Source organism: Hyaena hyaena, unplaced genomic scaffold (assembly GCF_003009895.1).
Source record: "Hyaena hyaena isolate Hyena2069 unplaced genomic scaffold, ASM300989v1 scaffold_6, whole genome shotgun sequence".
In the NCBI taxonomy this organism is placed as follows: domain Eukaryota; kingdom Metazoa; phylum Chordata; class Mammalia; order Carnivora; family Hyaenidae; genus Hyaena; species Hyaena hyaena.
Window position 1 is genome coordinate 6,153,690 of NW_024080638.1, and position 21,052 is coordinate 6,174,741.

The window sequence follows — 21,052 nt, forward strand, 5'->3', positions numbered from 1 at the left end:
GGCCTTGGGTCTGGTGTCATGAGCAGCAAGATCAGAAGCTGCATTTGGAAGATAGAGAGTACTGAAATAGATAATAGTACACAGCTTAGTTGTCTGAATGAAACATTTTAAAAAGAGAGTTTCTGACTGGCCCAACTTGGGGCGGGAATGACTGGATTAATAAACTATGGCCAAGTGGGTAGAGCCAAGTAGTACTGACATGACAACTGATGAGGCCTTGTGACTCAGGGGCTGTGGCCGGGAAGAGACTCTTTGCGAGCTGGGCAGGTGCTCTAAGTTATGCTACTATGAGAACACATGCCACAATGTGAAAACGCCTTGTCTCTGGGGGTGAAATTGCAGATGTCTTTTTGTTTGGGTTTGTAGCATTCACGAATGAGTACATTGCAAGAAACAGAAACACAACTCTAACCATCTGAGGCAGAAAGTGAAATTATCAAAAGGCTAACATGAATGCTGTGAGAGCAGGGTCTGCCCATTCTCAAGAACAGAATCTTGGACACTGTGCCAGAACCATCTCTCACTTCTGGCTTTCTCTGAGTGTCAGCTTACTTTCCTCTAGATTTTTCCACACAGCAAGAGACATGGCTGCAGGAGGCTCCCCAGCCTGGCGTCTCCTTCTTTCACTACCAGAATCAGACTGGGATTCACTGTCTGGTTCCAAATTTTAAAAGCCCAGAGATCGGCTTAACTCAGGCAGGAACTTTTACTGCCTTGTCCTCCATTATATCCTCACTACCTGGCACATGGGAGAGCCTCAGAACACTCATTAAACAAATAGTGGATGTGAGGGAAATGGAGGGAGCCTACTGAAAGGTAACTTCCAGGTTTGGGTGACCAACTGGGAGGTAATACCATTAACTCAACCAGGCTTCAGAAGATTAGCAGCCATTAGAGGGCCCAGGAGCATTGCTTAGCAGTTAAGAATGTGAACATCAGAGTTAGACATCCTAGATTTGAATTCTGGCTCCACCACTGATGATCTTTGTGACTGTAGGCAAGTTTTTTCAACCTTCAAAGCCTCAGTTGCCTCACCCATAAAAATGGAGATTATTTTAGCACCCAGTGTATAGGGTTCATTGTGAAAATTAAACAAAATACACTGTGAGGGGACTCAATAATCACTGACTAATATTATTATATTCTTCTTTCAACCACACTGCATTACATTTTCAAATTGACTTTCACTATCTTTGTGGTTAGAACTGATTTCTTTCTGATAGCATAAGTTTCATGTTTCAACATTTATGCCAGCTAATCAGGCTGTTTCTCCAGTCAACAGGGCAAAAACATGTGCTCAGTCATACTCATCTCGATGGGGAGAAATAGCTTTGGAGCCCCTACTTTTGTAGAGGCCCATGTCATAACGAGCCTGTGCTGTAAAGAGGCGTTTATATGTTGCACAGTCATGTCACTGGGAATGTGCTTGGAAGGCCTCTAGGCAGCAATACCCAGAAGAAGGTCACGGCTATGTTCAGGGAATGCAGGTCCAGCCGAACAAAATCTGAGACAATATGGGGACAAGCACACGGTCACGTTCACTCATTGTGCTATTGAAGAGCCTAAGTAACGTCATTTTGAAATTAAGGCCTCCATTAAGAGCGTCCTCAGGCTGCACATAGCCCCAGTTCCTCAGATTGCTCAAGGCTAAAGCCATCCTCGGGCCGCCCTCAGATCAGCTAATCAAAAAACATTCCTGTGGTCTGAGTCAAGGCTGGGAACTGTAGACAGTTATTCTGTACAAACTAGCCAATTTCTCACTGCTTGCCTGAACCCCACGTGGGCCCTTTGAACTCACCTCAAAAATGGTCATTTTAAAAGGATTCTCAAAAGTCATGATAGAGTCCCACAAAAAGTAATGAACACCTCACAGATACTGAATGGTCAAAGCTGTTACCATGGGTGCTGTACAATTGTAATTGGTACTTATGTGATGATGCTATACGTACAACGTGTGCACTTAACACCCCCATCCCTTACCCCTTGAAAACCCTACTCGCTATTGTTTGGGGTTTCACCCAGCTGCCGCTACACCGGTATATGGGTAAGCCCTGGCTTGAGCTTGTAATAAAGACCCTTTTGTACTTGCATCGGTGTCGGCTCCTTAGTGGTCTCTGGGGACTCGCGAATCAGGCACAACACTACCGAACCCATAGGTGTAGATACCCAAAAATTTTGGCCTCTCTCTCTCTAATCCTTAAGGTTGAGAGTAATTTTCCCCTCTCGGTTTTTAAGTATCTGCTAAGAGATTGAAATACATCCTTTACCTGGAAGAACATGTAAGTTTAAAAGCAGAAGCTTTTTATGTGGGCTTTTAAATTTCTTTGTATATAAGGACTATGGCTTTGGGGTCACCCTGCTCTCTATGCACATCATGCTTTGAAGGTATAAGTAGAACTCAGAATAAGAATGGAATTTTGTGGGTTTTACTCTTTGTTAGTAGAATAAACTTGAATATTTTATATAAAGGTCCTAATTTTTATAACATCCTCAAATATGTTGGGGCAAATTATATTTTCCACTCTATACCCCAAGCCACATACTCTGATTATAGAAAAGTGCAAATAGTAAGTTTCATTCAAGATACTGATTGCATCCCAGGAACTACTGACTCCTATGTCATGACCCCACATTCAGACCTCAACACTTGACTTAAAGTCATGTTATATTCTATTCTGCATTCATGTAATGCTAAAAGCCCACGATATAGAGTTAAATGTCCTTTGATTCTTCATTTACCACTAATTGTATGGCCTTGGACAAGGGACTTAACCTTTCCAACGCCTCCGTTTCTTCATTTGTAAAAGGAATATAACTGTTCCTAACTCAGAGATGTCGCTAATGAGTTAATACACATTAGTACATACCTTAGACTAGTTTTAAAAAACATACCACACACTTATACATGCTAGCTGATATCATTGTTCTGAGCGCTCTTGCTCAAGCAGCTGATATAGAAGGAAAGGAAGAAATACAGAAATACTATAATCCAAGTACCAAGCTGACTTCCTTTATTCAGGTTAATAAATGAATATTATTTGAGTCTCCTGCTGACTGCTCTGCTGAACATTTCTTGGGCAACCATGTCCTAATATGCTGTAGCAGGACTAAGGCAGGGCTGGCTTGACCCACATGCTTTCTGCAAGCTGAGGTTTGGGAGTAGATGTGTGTGTGTGGAGGGGAAGATGTAGAGATCTGCACACTTCAAGGAAAGCTAAACTTTTTTTTTTTTTTACAAATAGTTTATTGTCAAGTTGGTTTCCATATAACACCCAGTGCTCATCCCCGCAAGTGCCCTCCTCCATGCCCATCTCCCCCCTCCTCCCCAAACCCATCAGTCCTCAGTTTGTTCTCAGCATTCAAGAGTCTCTCATGGTTTGCCTCTCTCCCCCTCCCCCACTATTTCCCCCCTTCTTCTCCCCCATGGTCCTCCGTTAAGTTCCTCCCAATGCTCCTATATGTGCAAACATATGATATTTGTCCTTCTCTGCCTGACTTATTTCACTCAGCATAACACCCTCAAGGTCCATCCATGTTGCTACACATGGCCAGATTTCATTCTGCAAGGAAATCTAACCTTAAGGAGAGAAAGGACCAAATTCAGAATATTGGTTGCCCCACGAGCTACATATTTTATCATTCTTCCAAAGTCTAGGTGCTACCTGCCCTCAATCTTGACATAGGAGGGAGGGAAACAATGGGGCAAAGGCCTGTAGAGTAACTTGTGCCGACTGAGGCCCAAGCTGAGGGCGCTGGGCCCAGTGTGTACTTTGAAAGAGAGGAAGGAAGAGGCAGAATGTCTTTCAGAGCTCCGCAACTTTCCTGCTCCAGTCAGTCAGGGAGTGACAGGGGCATGCCTCCCCCATTTCGGGCTGAACCGTATTCTTCATGACTTACCACGCTGACACCACTCCTCCACTCTGAGCACCACGTCATAGGGAGACCGTCTCATGGTCAAATGCTTAGTCTGGGTTGAGTGCTAAAATTAAAAGAGTTGGGGGTGGGGTGGGGGGGGTGAGTGGTGCAGGGAAGAGAAGAAAGATAATTTGGGGGGTGCTTGGGTGGCTCAGTCAGTTAAGCATCCGACTTCGGCTCAGGTCATCATCTTGTGGTTCGTGAGTTCGAGCCCCACATTGGGCTCTGTACTGACAGCTCAGAGCCTGGAGCCTGCTTCTCCCTCTGTATCTCCCTCTCTCTCTCTGCCCCTCACCTGCTCACACTCTCTCTCTCTCTCAAAAATAAATAAACATTAAAAAAAGAAAGATAATTTCTTAAGTGCCTACCAAAAGTCAAGAAAAGAGTTGGGCCCTTTTCCATGATCTTACATAGCCCTCAAAAATGACTCTGAGTTCAATATTTCTATTTATTTTTCCAGGAATGATGGGAAACTGAAGTCTGGTGTTAGAAGTGGGATTCGAATCCAGTGCTGGTTCCAAAACTCATGATCCTCCGAGTGCACCAGAAAAAAAAAGAGGGAAAATAGGGCAGTTGGCACCAAAGCAGGACCTGAGATTCACAATAACAGGACACGCTGAGTGCAGCGAAGATCCTTGGTTATCGCACTTGTCAGTCACCTGCTCCTATCCTGCCTGTTTACAAGTCAGGAAATGAAGCAAGGATTACAAGTGCAAGGGGAAAACTGACAAGCAAGCCAACTCTAGAACTTTGCCTCGGCAGTATGGCTCCCTCACGTTTTGTCATCAGCAGGATAGGTGACATGTCAAGGTGGGAGAAGGTTGCGAGATGAGTGTGTAGGCCACATCTCCGACGCCACACTGGACTGCAGGCACAGTGAGAGAAACCACAGCTGTTGGCTCAGCATTGGCAGGCGGAACCCCTGGGGTACCAGCAGCTCTCCCCTCCCCCAGGCAATCCCTCCCTTTCTGATTCAAGGGCTCACAGATGCTGTAGGATTTAGCAGGTTTCACAGGTAGCCATACTTGGCTCATATCCTGGCTCCACTGGCTCCCCTCAGAGGGTTGTGAAAAACACAATAAAACAACAACTGTAGAAAACCACCACGCGCTAGTGTTTGTCCACTCACTTCACTTGTCAAGGGTAATTCTAGACTCCTCCAAACGGTTACAGGGTCCTGCCAGCTCAAATCCTTAAATGTGTCAAATCAGCCCTTTTCCCCAGCCTCCGTTCAGGCTACCAGTACGCTCCACCACAACATCCTATCTGACTTCATCATAGTCACAGAAAAATAGATTTGTGAAGGGGAAAAAAAAGTGTATCATAAGGAGTGCCTGGGTGGCTCAGTCAGGTAAGCATCTGACTTGGGCTCAGGTCATGCTCTTGTGGTTCGTGAGTTCAAGCTCTGTGTCAGGCTCTGTCCTGATGGCTCAGAGCCTGGAGCCTGTTTCGGATTCTGTGTCTCCCTTTCTCTTTGCCCCTCCCTGGCTCAAGCTCTATCTCAATGTTAAAAAAAATTTTTTTAATGGTATCATTCAACTTTCAACCTGTACTCTACTGTCACACCACACACCTGTAGTGTACTGTTAATTAATATAGTTTAGGAATCCTCTAGTTATCTTGTGAAATAGCACATTCTGAACACTATCTTGGGGGACTGTATGGTTTTCAATCCTTTTCATAAGAAGACTCATTTCCATTTTAGAGCTCCTCATCTACCCGTCACAGCTGACACTGAATGCATCCCTGTGCTATGTGACTTGTTCTGGCAGCGGTGGTCCGTCTTCTGGAATAAAGCCCTGATACCTATTTTTTATACCATTAGTGACATGTAGTACATTTACAGTCTTGTGCAACCCCCACCACTGTCTCATTGCAGGGTATTTTTATCATCCCCAGAAGAAACCTCAAACCCATTAAGCAGCCACTCCCCATTCTCCCCTTGCCCTAGATGCTGGCAGCCACTGATCTGCTCTCTGTCTCTATGGATTTGCCTATTCTGGATGTTTCATAGGAATGGAATCATATTGATAATGTATCTTTAAGAGCTAACACTAACCTACCAGATAGAGGGGTCCTGGCCTGGGAGGCCCCCCAGCCAATTGGGATCCCCAAGCTAACCTAACTCCATTGTAGTCCAGCCCGCCTTGACTGCCCCAGTGAGTGACTTTCTCAGATGAGGAAAGATATTTGACTGGGCTGCTCTGTCAGCGACCCCATGAGTTGAAACCCCATCTTCCCCCTTCTCTGGGCCCATCCTGATCCAACCTGCTCTTGCACCTCAAAGCCAACAGCTCCAACACTGCAGCAGGGCTGTTCTGCTGTGAGGACTGAGCTCTCTTAGGCTGTCTGAAGTCAAAGAAGTAGCTGCGACTTGTTGAGGAATGAGTATTGGATGAGAAGAGGGTCTCAGACAGAGCTCTGAAGAACCCCAACAGAAGAGACTGGATAGACGAGTCATTGACAAAGAGGCCAAGAAAAAGTGATCGGAGATGAAAGAGGAAAACCCGGGATTGTGAGATGTCACAGAGGCCAGTGAAAGCATGTTTCAAGAAAGGGACAGGGGTCAACAGAGATCAAACACGCTGACTGTGAATACGCAAGCTTCACAAGGGCAGTCTGGGAGGAGGCCAGCTTGCCATGGGTTGCAGGTGGAATGGAGGTGAAGGAGTGGAGACACGAAGATACTCGACATCAAGAGGGCTGATTACAAAGGAGAGAAGGGCAGGCGGGTGCATCCAAAAAGGGGCATGGGGTCTCAGAAGAGTTCTTTTGGTTTTCTGAGGTTTTTGGAGGGGCGTGAAAGAAAAGAGCGTGTTTTAACGCTGAGAGGGAGTTTCCATGAAGGAGAGATTTGACAAGAAGATGAGGGGATACCCACACATTACGGCCCGCAGAAGGCAGAGGATGGAGCCAGAACAAAGTTCTGAAAGTGGATCTGCCCCAGCCACGGGAGCCTGGGCAGACGACCACCAGGCACACAGTCTGTCAAACATATCTGGAAGCAAGGAGACCCTCGGCAGTGACAGTGTGGGCACAGAAAATGGAAGGTGAAAGCCTCCACCCAGACTGGCCTGTCCTCACACCAAAATGATTTCCTGTAAGTGGCCTTAGATGAGGAACTGGTGCAGCGCCAGCCTGGTTCCTGTCAACACACCTCCCTCGGGGACTCCCTCACAGCTGTCCTGGAGGCAGACAAAGCCTCTATGTGAGAGTCTTTCGTTGGGTAAAGGGATGGTAATGAGTGGAAAAGTTCGATTAGAGCAAGAGCCAGAAAACAGGAGTCCTGACTCCCAAACTCTGATCCCCCCACTCCTGACAAGAGGCAACATCCCTCAGATGGAGTGGGCTCTGAGGGATAAACCAACTGAATGGACGAAGGAAATGATCAGAATAGGTGCACAGAGAATGTGTCACGGGAAGAAGTACAAACAGTATTTGGTTATTTAAAATAAATAAATCGGGAGGGTTTTGAATCATTAATTATCCTGTCTCTGCAGGGTGTACATCCTGAGACTTGTCTGGCCTCTCCAGGACGGTTGACTCCGTTTCCAATGAGATCACACAAAAGCCAGGGCCAGGAAGGAGTGGCTTTTCCTCCTGCTAAGTCTCATCATCAGCAGTGGCACTGGTGACCGGGTATGTACCTGAGGCCAGATTGCTCAGCAAGGGTTGAGGGTGGGCTGGGCACCAGCCTGCAGCAGCAGCTGATGCACTCGGGAGCCCTGCTCAGCCTCCTCTGCTTTGGAGCCTCTGCAGACTTCCCCTCGCCCTGGCCTTTTTGGTGCTGCATCTGATCCAACTCAAGCTCTCCCTTCCCTTCCTCCTGGGTGTTCCCTAGCACAGCCATGATCATGTGATTATGATGTGATTCTGAGGGTTGAGGTGGGGGTCAAGAGTATGCTACTGATTCTCAGGATGAGTCACAACCCTCAGAAGGAGGAGGAAAGGCTGGTGCCAAGTGCTTGTTCCCCAAGCCAGGGCCTTATCTTGCCCCAAGGGTGACTGCCACAGACATGCATTTTGGTAATTTTACCTCCTGCACTCCAGGCTCTGGGTTGAACTGCAAGGGGTAGTGATTCTCAAAAAGCATGTTTATGGTGCTATTTTCACGAATCCTTCCATCTCTGGAGGCACAGAGGGGATTACTAGAATATTTCAGATGAGAAAGCTGAAGCTCAAAGATGTTAATGATATGCCTGTGGTCTTACCGCTAGTGGAGGAGTCAGAATTTGAACTTGGATCAAGTGGGTTCTTGTCCAGTACAGCTTAGCTGTTTAAGACTCAGTCCCTGCACTCCAGAAACTAACAAAGAATGCACACAAATTGCCATAATGTGATCGTGTGCATTAGCCTGCAATAGGGATTTGAGAGAAGGGAGACATCGCATCTCAACTTTTTAATTTGGGAGAAATGGTCCAGCTGTCTGAGGCAAACCAGTCAGGATATCTGGAAGAAAACTTGTTTTGCAAAATCTTATTAGGTGGACTTGCAAGTTGAAAAAAACAAAGTAAAAAAGAAAAAGAGAAAAACAAAGTAAGACTTCCAGGGATGGGGGTGCCTGGGTGGCTCAGTAGGCTAAGCATCCGACTCTGGCTCAGGTCATGATCTCATAGTTCGTGAATTCAAGCCCTGCATTGGGCTCTGTGCTGACAGCTCAGACCTGCTTAGGATTCTCTGTCCCCCTCTCTCTCTTTGCCCCTACCCTACATGTGTGCTCTCTCAAAAATAAATAAACATTTTTAAAAATGACTTCTAGGAGTGGAAGAGAGGGTGAACATTTAAGTTGGGATCTACTGGCAGGCTTTGGGTGTGTAGAGATGGAAGAGACCTACGGATGTTACTTCCAGAACCAGTTCAATAAAACGAAGCATGATTGTGAAGCAGAAGGCCCAGGAGCTGACTCATGATAAGGAAGAATTTGTAACTCAAACCTGAATGTGCAAGAAAGAGTGCATTGCTTTATTTACCTTACATAAAATTAAGGTATGTATGACACTGAGCCCCTGTTGCCGTCAGCTTGCAGGAAATTTAATTTCAGAGACTGACAGAGTTCTCTTCTCCTCTCGCCTCCCACTGCAATCACCTCTCCAAGAGTTAATGATCAGGAGTTGTGACGTGAAGCAAAACATTCAGGAGGCATCTCTGGTCACTGGTGTACAAAATAGGACTGGCAACCTATTTTTCTGTAAAGGACCAGAGAGTAAATATTTCAGGTTTCACAGCCTAGATGGGTCTCTGTCACAACCACTCAACTCTGCCATTATTGCTTGAAAGCAGCTAACTGGTCATACAAAAACAGATGGTGGGCCAGATTTGACCCGTGGGTCAACCTTTTATCAACATGGCTTCCACCAGGATCCCCGTAGGCCAGACATACATAGATCCTTGAAGTTAGGTGGCCCTTTGCCAGGGCTGAGAGCCCTAGTACCAGGGTCCAGAAAGACCTTCCTGTATTTAGTATGGAATTAAATTTAAGTTGGGACCTGGACAGCCTGGCATCTTCCTGAGGGTCTGTGGAAGATGGACCTCAGAGCCCCAGGACAGGTATCCCATACTTTTTGAAAGTTCATGTTAGACCACTGTGCTTTCATGAAAGACCTGCATTAGTACCTGTTTTCTTCTAACTGAAGTAAATCCGAAGAGGGTTTTTTTTTTTTAATTTAATGAAAAAGGGCAAAAAGCAAAAATAGCATTCGGCATTTGTTTTTGCAGCGAGCCTTTATTATTTTTGTTAAGTTCATTTGTTTATTTTGGGAGAGAGAGCACACAAGCAGGGGAGGGGCAGGGAGAATACCAAGCATGATGTGGGGCTTGAACTCACAAGCCATGAGATCATGACTTGAGCCAAGATCAAGATTCGGAGGCTCAACCAACTTTGCCACCCAGGGGCCCTTAAGTGAGCCTTTATAGAGGCAGCACACATGCTGAGCAGTGAGTGGCCCTACTAAGGTCCTTCCCCGGAAACCTCACTCACCACCTCAGGACCCAGCCGCCTGAGCTCTGAGCTGTATCTGTGAACATCTGTGCTCTATCTTGATTTATTCTGTGCCTCTATTAGCAAGATATGTCCTAAGGTATTAGAAAAGCCTAAGAGAGGTTATTTTTGGGGTCTGGGAATGCTCCAAATTTTTTCATATAAATTCATGGTAATTGCTTCTTCCCTTTATGCCATTTCGGCTTCCGGAAATTTTCAGAGAAACACACTACTTTTGGATAGTGGAGGAAACCTGTATCTATAAAAACTGTGGACATCTGTTTCTTCTCTTAGGGAAAAAAATCTTTGTTCTTTTACTATTAGAAACCCTGCCCCTCAAAGCCACTCTACCGCTCCTTTCTCTAGCGTAGATGCTCAAATCCCTCAGGATAAAGGGGAGAAAGTCAGGAAGGGACATGGCTGCTTCTATAGGCCCTGTGGCAAGGGAGACAGAGACCTGGCCACCTGCTGGAATGCTGAGTAATATACAAAGAATACAAGGACAAACACCTCAATTAATGACTCTGCCTAGTACCAGAACATTCTAGCCCCAGAACAAGTTCAGGCCTTGACATTCCAAACTTACACGTCCAGACCATCCCTCCAAACCTCAGTGGGTCCTGGTGTTGGACGTCCTCAGAAAACCTCTGAAGACAGGTCAGGGTTCTGGTGACACAGAGGGGAAGTGCATGATTCAGCTTTCCCAGGGACACCAGGCTCCAACGAAGGTGACTCACAGCCTTGGCTTGTGAGCAACGTTGCTAATCACTTTGACAAACCACTTGTCCCGACCAGCTGCCACGCCAGGAGGACTCGCAGCAGATCTGTGGTGTGAAGCGCACCTACCAGCCAGTTTCCACTTTCCCCACAAAAACTTGTTGTGCTTCTGCTTCAGGTGAACTGCTAAGCTCTATGGGACTTCAGCCATAATTCCAAGAACAGGAAAACAGACGCTACTTTCATTGTGAACTTGCCTCGAATCCCCCAGCCTCAGGTGGCCTTGTCCTTCCTAAATTCAAAGCACACTCTCAACGCTGCCTGCTATTCATGGCATCATAGCACCCTTGGCCTTGGTAGTAATAGCACAGGCTCCACGCACGGTTCCTGCTGCCACCTGCTCCCCAGTAGATGGCCAGGCTGACTGGGAGGGAATGTTCTCTATGCACGGCAATTTGAGACAGGAAAAGTCATCCTCGGAAGTTAGGGATCGGGTGGACTCGAGAGCCTAGGAAATGCAAATGGCTTGTGCTGGGAAATTGCTCTTGTAAAGAGTCCACAGGAGACAGGTGTCTGTTGCCCAGAGTTGAATGTTAGTCTCTCAAGTGGAAAATAGAAACCAACACCCAGGTTGATTTCTTGCTCCTTATCTGTGTACCCATCCATCTTTGACAACGAGATAACTTTTTTTAAGATTATTGACTTATTTAAGTAATTTCTATACCCAACATGGGGCTTGAACTCACAACCGAAGATCAAGAGTCACATGCTTTTCTGACTGCACCAGCAAGACACACAAGGTCAATTTTTATGCACACAAACATCATGCAGGAAAGACTCAGCCAAGCCTTGTTAAATGGATGAATTAATGAAACACTCAGAATTTGGTCCACATTTTGCCTAATTTTCTCCACAGTTCTAGAGAAAGGATATTTTATAAAATAGCCCTCTCATTCCACAGAGCGGTACAAAGCCCCCGTATTTAACTGACTTTACTTCTTAACGTGACAAAATGATTCTTATGTTTAAAATGGCTGCCATAGGGTGCTGGGGAGGTTAAGCTAGTTGAGCGTCCAACTCCTGAATTTGGCTCAGGTCATGATCCCAGAGTCATGAGATCAAGCTCCACGTTGGGCTCCACACTAAGCGTGAGCCTGCTTAAGATTCTCTCTCTTGGGGTGCCTGGATGGCTCAGTTAAGTGTCCAGCTTTGGCTCAGGTCATGACCTCGTGGTTCCTGAGTTCAAAAACCCCACTAAGTTAAGCCCCACATCGGGCTCCATACTGACAGTGTGGAGCCTGCTTGAGATTCTCTGTCTCTCTCTCTCTCTCTTCCCCTCCCCCATGTGCAATCTCTCTCTCAAAATAATACATAAACGTAAAAAAAAAAAAAAAAAAAAGATTTCCCAGCATCTGGGTAGCTGAGCTGGTTAAGTATCTGACTCTTAATTCCAGCTCAGGTCATGATCTCAGGGTCATGGGATCGAGCTGGATATGGAGCCTGCTTAAGACTCTCCCTCCTTCTCCTGTAGCCCCTCCCCATGCAGCTCATGCTTTCGCATGGTCACACTCTAAAAAGAAATTGTAAAAAATGAAAAAGAGATTCTCTCTCTCTAATTAGAAAAAAAAGGCTGCCACACAGCTGTTTTCAAGACAAGAAGAAAGGGAAAGGAGGGGTGACAGCCCCAATTGTACCCTTTATCAGCAAAATGAAAGCTTTCCCAGAAAGTCCCCTAGTAGACCTCACTTCAACCTAATTCACCAGAACTGTATCATCTGTCCCCTGAATGCAACAAAGGAGGTTGGGAACCTGAATGTTTGGCTTCTCTAGCCTCTAATGGAGCGAAGGAGGATCTAGATGGTATAGGAGAGGTTAACCTGAAATCCTGTCATAAATGGCTAAACAATTTTGAAAAACAAAAGCACTGAGGGGGAAACTAGTTCTGTTCTCTACGGAAACATATTATAAAAACAGGAACATAATCAGTGATGCACCCAAGATCTGAACAGAGATTCATAGAAAGGAAGAATTAGCCCAGAAACAGATCATATAGACTGGCGAGGATGTGGAGAAAAGGGCACCCTCCCACACTGTTGGTGGGAATGTAAACTGGTGCAGCCCCTCTGGAAAACAGTGTGGAGGTTCCTCAAAAAATTAACAGTAGAACTCCCATACGACGCAGCATATAAAGCATTTGCTTTATATTTTCTTGTCCATCTTTTGATAATTCTATGTCATTTTTATGTTTCTCAACATTTTGAGATGTCACAGATCACATTAAAATTTGTTTTCAATGTTTATTTATTTTTGAGTGCAGAGGCCAAGAGGCATAGAAAAATTAACTGTAGGGGCTCCTGGGTGGCTCAGTCAGTTAAGCGTCTGACTTCGGCTCGTGGTCCGTGAGTTCGAGCCCCACATCAGGCTCTGTGCTGACAGCTCAGAGCCTGGAGCCTACTTCAGATTCTGTGTCTCCCTCTCTCTCTGCCCCTCCTCGCTCATGCTCACTCTCTCTGTCTCTCAAAAATAAATAAACGTTAAAAAATTAAAAAAAAAAAGAAAAGAAAAATTAACTGTAGTACAAATTGTTTTGACATCCAAGCAACTATAACAAACATGTATTCACACCCACCCTAAAATCAAAGTTTGCAAAACTAAAACTGTATTTACTGGAAAACAAAATGAATGGTATTGAAATCTGAAAAAAATGGAACATTAGGGTGTCACCTTGACATTTGAGAAGCAAAAAGAAATATCTGCTAGTGTTTGATTTTTATTCCCAGGGGTTGTCTTTTTGTGATCTCTTAACTAGAGAGCAGGAAGTTGAGTTTACCATCCAGAGACTCCTCTCATAATGAGTCAGATGTCTACATTTATGTAAATTGGTAGACAAAGAAAAAATTCCAAGCTCAAGATTGAGAGCACAAAGCCCTGACAGGTGCTGTAGGTGACCTTGGATAATGATGTAATCACTTTAAATCTCAGTTTTACCATCTTTAAAGTGGGGATGATGGTGATGATGATAACAATTAGATACCTACAACGTAAACTGTTTACAAAGGGCTTTGTTCTAGACCCAGGAAGGTAAGGATTTGATAGATCATAATCATTCCTGTAGTTATACTCTATCTATAAACTAAGAGACTTAGAAGTGTCCGTAGCTGTCATTATCTGATTTTTAAGGATCATAAAGAAATAGCTGAAATGTTCTGGCCTTTGATAAAGGTCACATGGTTTCATGTAGAGATGCACTATTCTAAATCTTAATTCTTGATTCTGATCCCTCAGATGGGACCACTCTCCTTCTGAAGTTGTGTTCCTGTCTCTTAGCTACCCCAGTGCTCTCTCTCCAATGAAAAACTAAAAATACACTGAGTACACAGGCTACAAGCTATTGGTTTATTTTTAAATTTTCTGATTCTCTTGGAAACATAACCATCTCCATCGGCACATCGGCTCACTCTGAAGATGGTAGCCAGATAGAATGCCATATGGAACAAATTGAGATTCCCATGAACTAATACCAACTAGTGCAGTGCTGCAGGTCATAAGTGAAGGAAATTCCAGAGGTTCTCGCTAGTTGAGTTCTAGAGACATGGACAAGCTTCTGGAAGAATAAGAAACACTCCCTGATAGAGTCCATTTGTCCACCGCAGATTGCCAAGGTATGTAGTGTTGCAAGAGAGACTGTCCTGCCCAGTACACCTTTTCTTCTTCGTTGTTTCCTATCACAATGGGGCCATGTCTGGAAGCAAAGCCTACTTCACAATCACAGAGAACACTGGTGGCTCCTGTACTGACATAATTGGAAAACCAGAAGGAAAGAGATTCCTGTTATTTAAAATGTTCCAGGTGAAAGAAAGAACTCTTGTCCATTAACAAACACCAATATGCTTCTGTTTTAAACAGATAATGCACAAGAGAAAACTAGAGATATGAAAACTGATTTTTAAGAAGTTCTAAATAAAGTATTAGCAAATAGAATCTAGAAATAGATTTAAATAGCAATACACCATGATTGTGTGTATTCCATTAATGCAAATGTGGCTAAAGATTAGGAAATCTATACTATATTGATCAAAGGTTTGTCTTACCATAGGAACCCTTATAGATATCAATAATTCATAACATTTAGTGTCTACTCCTGATAAATGCTCTTTGTGAAATGGGATTAGGTGAATAATTTCCTTAATAGCAAGACATATCTCAAACCAAAAGCCAATATCATCCTTGCCGATAATGTCTATGACATTGTTCTTATGTGATAGATATTTCAATTAGACAACAAAATAAGAGGCTTAAGTATTAGAATGCAGAAAACAAAATGTTCATTATTTGCAGATAATGCAAAAGTATAAGATTCAGCACAAAATTACTGAAAAGAGAGTTCAAAAAATTTTCATGATATAATATTAATATTCAAAAGTCACAAGTCTGACAGTGCATTAAAATATAATCCCAAATCCATCCATTTGTAAAAATATAAAAACATAAAATTACACAAATAAATTTGAATTGTATGAAAAAGCAGAAAATTACCAAGAAATATAAAATAAAGTAAGTGAAAAGGTGAAAAGGCATGCCTTGTGACTAAACAGAAACATTCAGTATGGTTGTAAAAATATAAATTCTTAGATATAAATTCTAATAATCTAGAAAATCACCTTGTTTATGGTCAAAATCCCAAAATGATATTTGTGGGAGGGAGCATTTAAAAAAGTATTCCAATTGCATAATAAATGGTGATATTTCAAATCAATAATGATCAGGAAAAGATAATCACATAAATAATTGTGCTATTATAACTGTGATGAATAGTAGGAAAGATAAATACAGGTTTGGTGTGAAATGTGGGTTCTTGTTTTAATTATTATGCAAAATAAATTCCAAATACAAATAGTTTTAAGGTAAAAAGTAGAGTCAACATGGCAGAGAAGTAGGGGGACCCAAAGTTCCCTCGTCCCTCAAACACAGCAATATTGAGGCCAGAAGACTTAGAATTCCAGAAATCCAGGCTACAGAGTGACAGAAACATCTCCAGGGGCCCATAGGAACAACTTGGCGGGCCATAGGTACATGATTGTGAACTGGGAGAGATAAAACAGGCAGCATAGACATGGAGGGGAGGGACCCTCTTCGTAGAGAGACAAAAGGAAGAGAAAGAAAGTCTGTGGAAGTGGAGGATTGCATTTGGACAAGAGAAAAATGGAAAAAGAACCAATTTCTAACTTGCAAATAGCCTTAAGAGGGAGGATCCAGCAAGAAGATGTGGTTTATCTATACGATGGAATACTACATGGCAATGAGAAACAATGAAATCTGGCCATGTGTAGCAACATGGATGGACCTTGAGGGTGTTATGCTGAGCGAAATAAGTCAGGCAGAGAAGGACAAATATCATATGTTTGCACGTATAGGAGGATTAGGAGGAACTTGACGGAGGAACAAGGGGGAGAAGAAGGGCGGAAATGGTGGGGGAAAGGGAGAGAGGCAAACCATGAGAGACTCTTGAATGCTGACAAAAACTGAGGACTGATGGATGTGGGGGGGAGGAGGGATGGGCATGGAGGAGGACACTTGTGGGGATGAGCACTGAGTGTTATGTGGAAACTAATTTGACAATAAACTATTTGTAAAAAAAAAAAAAAAAAAAAAAGAGGGAGGATCCAGGGTTGCAGGGCTTCCTCTGAACTGGGGTCCGCTGCCTGGTGTGCCCATCTGGGAAGGTGGGGAACCAGCTCCAGGCTCGGTCGCCACTCAGAAGCACAGTTAGAGAGAGCAGTTCCTTCTCTGGAGTGCTCTGGGAAGAAGTTATATACCCATTCCAAGAACAAAAGACCTGCAGGCGCCCACCAGCCAGAGGCCCTCTGTTGACTGGGTGGAGTGGCACATCCCCAGAACCAGGACCACTGGGACGGAATCCTTTAAGACATCAGGGTTTGAATCCCAGCCAAGCACCTGGGAGGTGTGGGAGACTATGGAGCGAGGCAAAGTGGCCTGCTCGCACCCATGCAACACTATGAAGACAGCCTGAACAGAGTGGTCAGGGACACCCTGTCCGGGGAAGAGAGACTGGGGTGTCACTATTCCCCCCGCCCCATCACCAACAAGGTGGGGCTTCAGGGAACAAGACAGCTGGCCCACAGTGGAGGCGGGACCCACCTACAGCAAACCACACTCCTCCATGCCTGGTAACCACGTATCTAACAGAGCAAAATTGATACTGACAGCCCCTCCTCCAGAACAGCACAGCCACTGGTTCCAAGGCACAGTCAGATATATGTCTAGCAGTTTTGCATTTTCTGATTTGATTCTTGGTCCATTCTTATTTTATACATATTTTTTCCTCCCTCCCTCCCTCCCTCCCTTCCTTCCTTCCTTCTTTTCTTCCTCTTACTTCTTCCCATCTCTATTCTGGTTGTTGGTTTGTTTACGCAGACATTTTTAATCTATTCTTTTTACACCTCTTCTGTACCTCCTTCTTTATTTCCCCTCCCCTCTCTCTGAATTAGGACATACAGTTTCTATGATTCTCCACCTGGTCAATTTTTTTCTCTTCTGTTTTCTTTTCTTTTTGCCTGCCCCTGTCATTTCTCTCTTTGTATGGAATAAGGCCCATTCTTCTACCACCACCCCCTTTTAAAATTTTTTTCCAGGGTTACTTCAATGAACAAATCAAAGCACATCTGGTGGAAGGTCCAAAGCACCACTATGAGTAGGAAGATAAAGTAACCAGTCACAACAACTGAGAGCATGCAACACACTCCAAAAACACCTCCTGAAAGGCCAGGCCCTGGTCAGTGTATGACCCCTTTTTATAGTGCTCACAGATGCAGGACACATAACAAGCTATTAAAACATGTAAAGGACAGAAAATTAGCCAAAATGATGAAATGGAAGAATTCTCCAAAGAAATTACAGGAAGAAATGACATCTAGAGAATTGCTCAAAATAGATATAAACAATATATCTGATCAAGAATTTAGAACAATAGTCAGAAGATTAACAGCTGGGCTTGAAAAACACATAGAAGAGAGGAGAGAATCTACTGCTGCAGAGATCAAGGAGCTAAGAAACAGTCATGATGAATTAAATGCTGTAAATGAAGTGCAAAATAAACTAGATGCAGTAACAGCAAGGATGGAGGAAGCAGAGATGAGAATAAGTGAAACCGAAGAAAGAATTATGGAAAATGATGAAGCTGAGAAAAAGAGAGTTAAGAAAATACTAGACCACAAGGGGAAAATTAGAGAACTAACTGATTCAATGAAATGTAATAATATCCATATCATAAGAGTTACATAAGAAGAAAGGAAAGAGAAAGGGGCAGAAGGTTTACTTGAACAAATTATAGCTGAGAACTTTCCTAATTTGGGGAAGGAAGCAGACATCCAAATCCAGGAGGCACAGAGAACTCCCTTCAGATTCAACAAGACTAGACTTTCTCCACAGCATATAATAGGGAAATGGGCAAAATACAAAGATAAAGAAAGAATTCTGAAAGTGTCAAGAGACAAACAGACCTTAACCTACAAGGGTAAACACAAAAGGGTAGTAGCAGACCTGTCCACTGAAACTTGGCAGACCTGTCCACTGAAACTTGGCAGGAAATATTCAATGTGCTGAATAGGAAAAATATGCAGCCAAGAATCCTTCATCCAGAATAGAAGGAAATATAAAGGCTTTCCCAGAAAAACAAAAACTGAAGGACTTCATGACCACTAAACCAGCCCTGCAAGAGATCCTAAGAGGGATCTGTGAGTGGAATGCTGCAAAGACTACAAAGGACCAGAGACATCACAACAAACATGAAACCTATAGATAACACAATGGCGCTAAATTAATATCTTTCAATAATAACTCTGAATGTAAATGGACTAAATGCCCCAATCAAAAGACACAGAGTATTAGAATGGATAGGAAAAAAAATCCCATTATATGCTGTCGACAAGAGACTCATTTTAGACCTGAGGACACCTTCAGATTGAAAGTGAGGGTATCGAGAACCATCTATCATCCTACTGGAAGTCAACACAAAGCTGGAGTAGACATAAGGTTGTAATAAGAAATGAAGAAGGGCATTATATCATAATTACAGGGTCTATCCATCAAGAAGAGCTAACAATTATGAATGTTTATGTCCCTGACTTGGTACACCCAAATATATAAATCAATTAATCACAAACATAAGCAATCTTATTGATAAGAATATGGTAATTGCAGGGGACTTTAATACTCCACTGACAGCAATGGACAGATCATCTAGGCAGAAAATCAATAAAGAAACAATGGCCTTGAATGATACACTGGACCAGATGGACTTGACAGATATATTCAGAACTTTTCATCCATCCAAAAGCAGCAGAATACATATTCATCTCGAGTGCATCTGGAATATTCTCCAAGATAGATCACATACTGGATCACAAAACAGCACTCCATAAATATAAAAGAATTGAGATCATATGCATATTTTCAGATCACAATGCAATGAAACTTGAAATCAACCACAAGAAAAAATTTGGAAAGCCTCCAAATGCATGGAGGTTAAAGAACATCCTACTAAAGAGTGAATGGGTCAACCAGGGAATTAAAGAAGAAATTTAAAAATATATGGAAGCATGGGGCACCTGGGTGGCTCAGTTGGTTAAGCGTCCGACTTTTGCTTGGGTCATGATCTCGCGGTTCGTGGGTTCGAGCCCCGCGTCGGGCTCTGTGCTGACAGCTAGCTCACAGCCTGGAGCCTATTTCAGATTCTGTATCTCCCTCTCTCTCTGACCCTCCCCTGCTCTCTCTCTCTCTCTCTCTCTCTCTCAGAAATAAATAAAACATTTAAAAATTTTTAATAAAAAAATAAAAATATACGGAAGCAAATGAAAATGAAAACATGACAGTCAGACCCTTTGGGATGCAGCAAAGGTAGTCCTAAGAGGAAAATACATTGCAATCCAGGCCTATCTCAAGAAGCAAGAAAAATCCCAAATATAAAATCTAACAGCACACCTAAAGGAACTAGAACCAGAACAGCAAAGAAACTCCAAAACCAGCAGAAGAAGAGAAATAATAAAGATTAGAGCAGAAATAAACAATATAGAATCAAAAAAAGAAAAAAAAAAACAGCAACAACAGTAGAACAGATCAATGAACCTTAGAGCTGGCTTTCTGAAAGAATAAACAAAATTGATAAACCTCTAGACAGACTTCTTAAAGAGAAAAGAGAAGACCCAAACAGATAAAATCATGAATGAAAGAGGACAGATCACACCCCACATCACAGAAATACAAACAATTCTCAGGAATAAGCCAGCAAACTAGACAACCTGGAGGAAATGGACAAATTCCTAGGCACCCACACACCACCAAAACTCAAATGGGAAGAAAAAGAAAATTTGAATAGACCCATAACTAGTGAAGAAATTGAATCAGTTATCAATAATCTCCCAACAAATAAGAGTCCTGGTCCAGATGGCTTCCCAGGGGAATTCTACCAGACATTTAAAGCAGAGTTAATACTTATCCTTCTCAAGCTTTTCCAAAAAATAGAAACAGAAGGAAAACCTCTGGATTCATTCTATGAAGCCAGCATTACCTTAATTCCTAAACCAGACAGAGACCCCACTAAAAAGGAGAATTTCAGGCCAACATCCCTGATCAACATGGATGCAAAAATTCTCAACAAGATACACCAAATCCAATTCAACAGTATATTAAAAGAGTTATTCACCATGATCAAGTGAGATTCATTCCTGGGCTGTGGGTGGGGTCAATATTCACAAATCAATCAATGTGATACATCATATTAATGGAAGAAAGGATAAGAACCATATGATCTTGTCAATAGATCCAGAAAAAGCATTTGACAAAATACAGCATCCTTTCTTAATAAAAACCCCTCAAGAAAGTCAGGATAGAAGGAACCAAACCTTAACATCATAAGAGCCATATATGAAAAGCCCACAGCTAACATCATCCTCAATGGGGGAAAACCTGAGAGCTTTCCCCTTGAGATCATGACATGACAGGGCTGTCCACTCTCACCACCATTACTTAACATCATGTTGGAAGTCCCAGACTCAACAATTAGACAACAAAATGAAATAAAAAAGCATCCAGGGGTGCCTGAATGGCTCAGTCAGCTTTTGGTTGGACATCCAACTTCACCTCAGGTCATGATCTCACAGTTCACAAGTTAAAGCTCTGCATCGGGCTCTGTGCTGACAGCTCAGGGCCTGGAACCTGCTTCGGATTCTGTGTCTCCCCCTCTCTCTGTCCCTTTCCTGTTCATGCTCTCTCTTGCTCTCTCAGAAATAAACAGTAAAAAAAAATTTTTTAGAGGAATCCAAATTGACAAAGAAGTCAAACTTCCACTTTTCACAATGGCATGATAACCTACATGGAAAATCCAAAAGACTCCACCAAAAAGCTGCTAGAACCGATACATGAATT

General features: G+C 43.2%; 1 protein-coding gene across 3 annotated transcripts in view; it reads right to left on the reverse strand.

The window, feature by feature from the left end:
• Positions 1-21,052, reverse strand: part of SUSD1 (sushi domain containing 1) — a 243,638-nt gene that overhangs the window by 60,317 nt on the left and 162,269 nt on the right. Inside the window, exon 18 of one of the 3 annotated variants that reach the window (XR_005529946.1) lies at positions 9,023-9,101. The exons of the other annotated variants lie outside the window; for them this stretch is intronic. The gene's annotated coding sequence lies outside the window, so the exon portion shown is untranslated. Of the gene's footprint in view, positions 1-9,022; positions 9,102-21,052 lie in introns of those variants that run through there. 3 annotated transcript variants of the gene reach the window in all.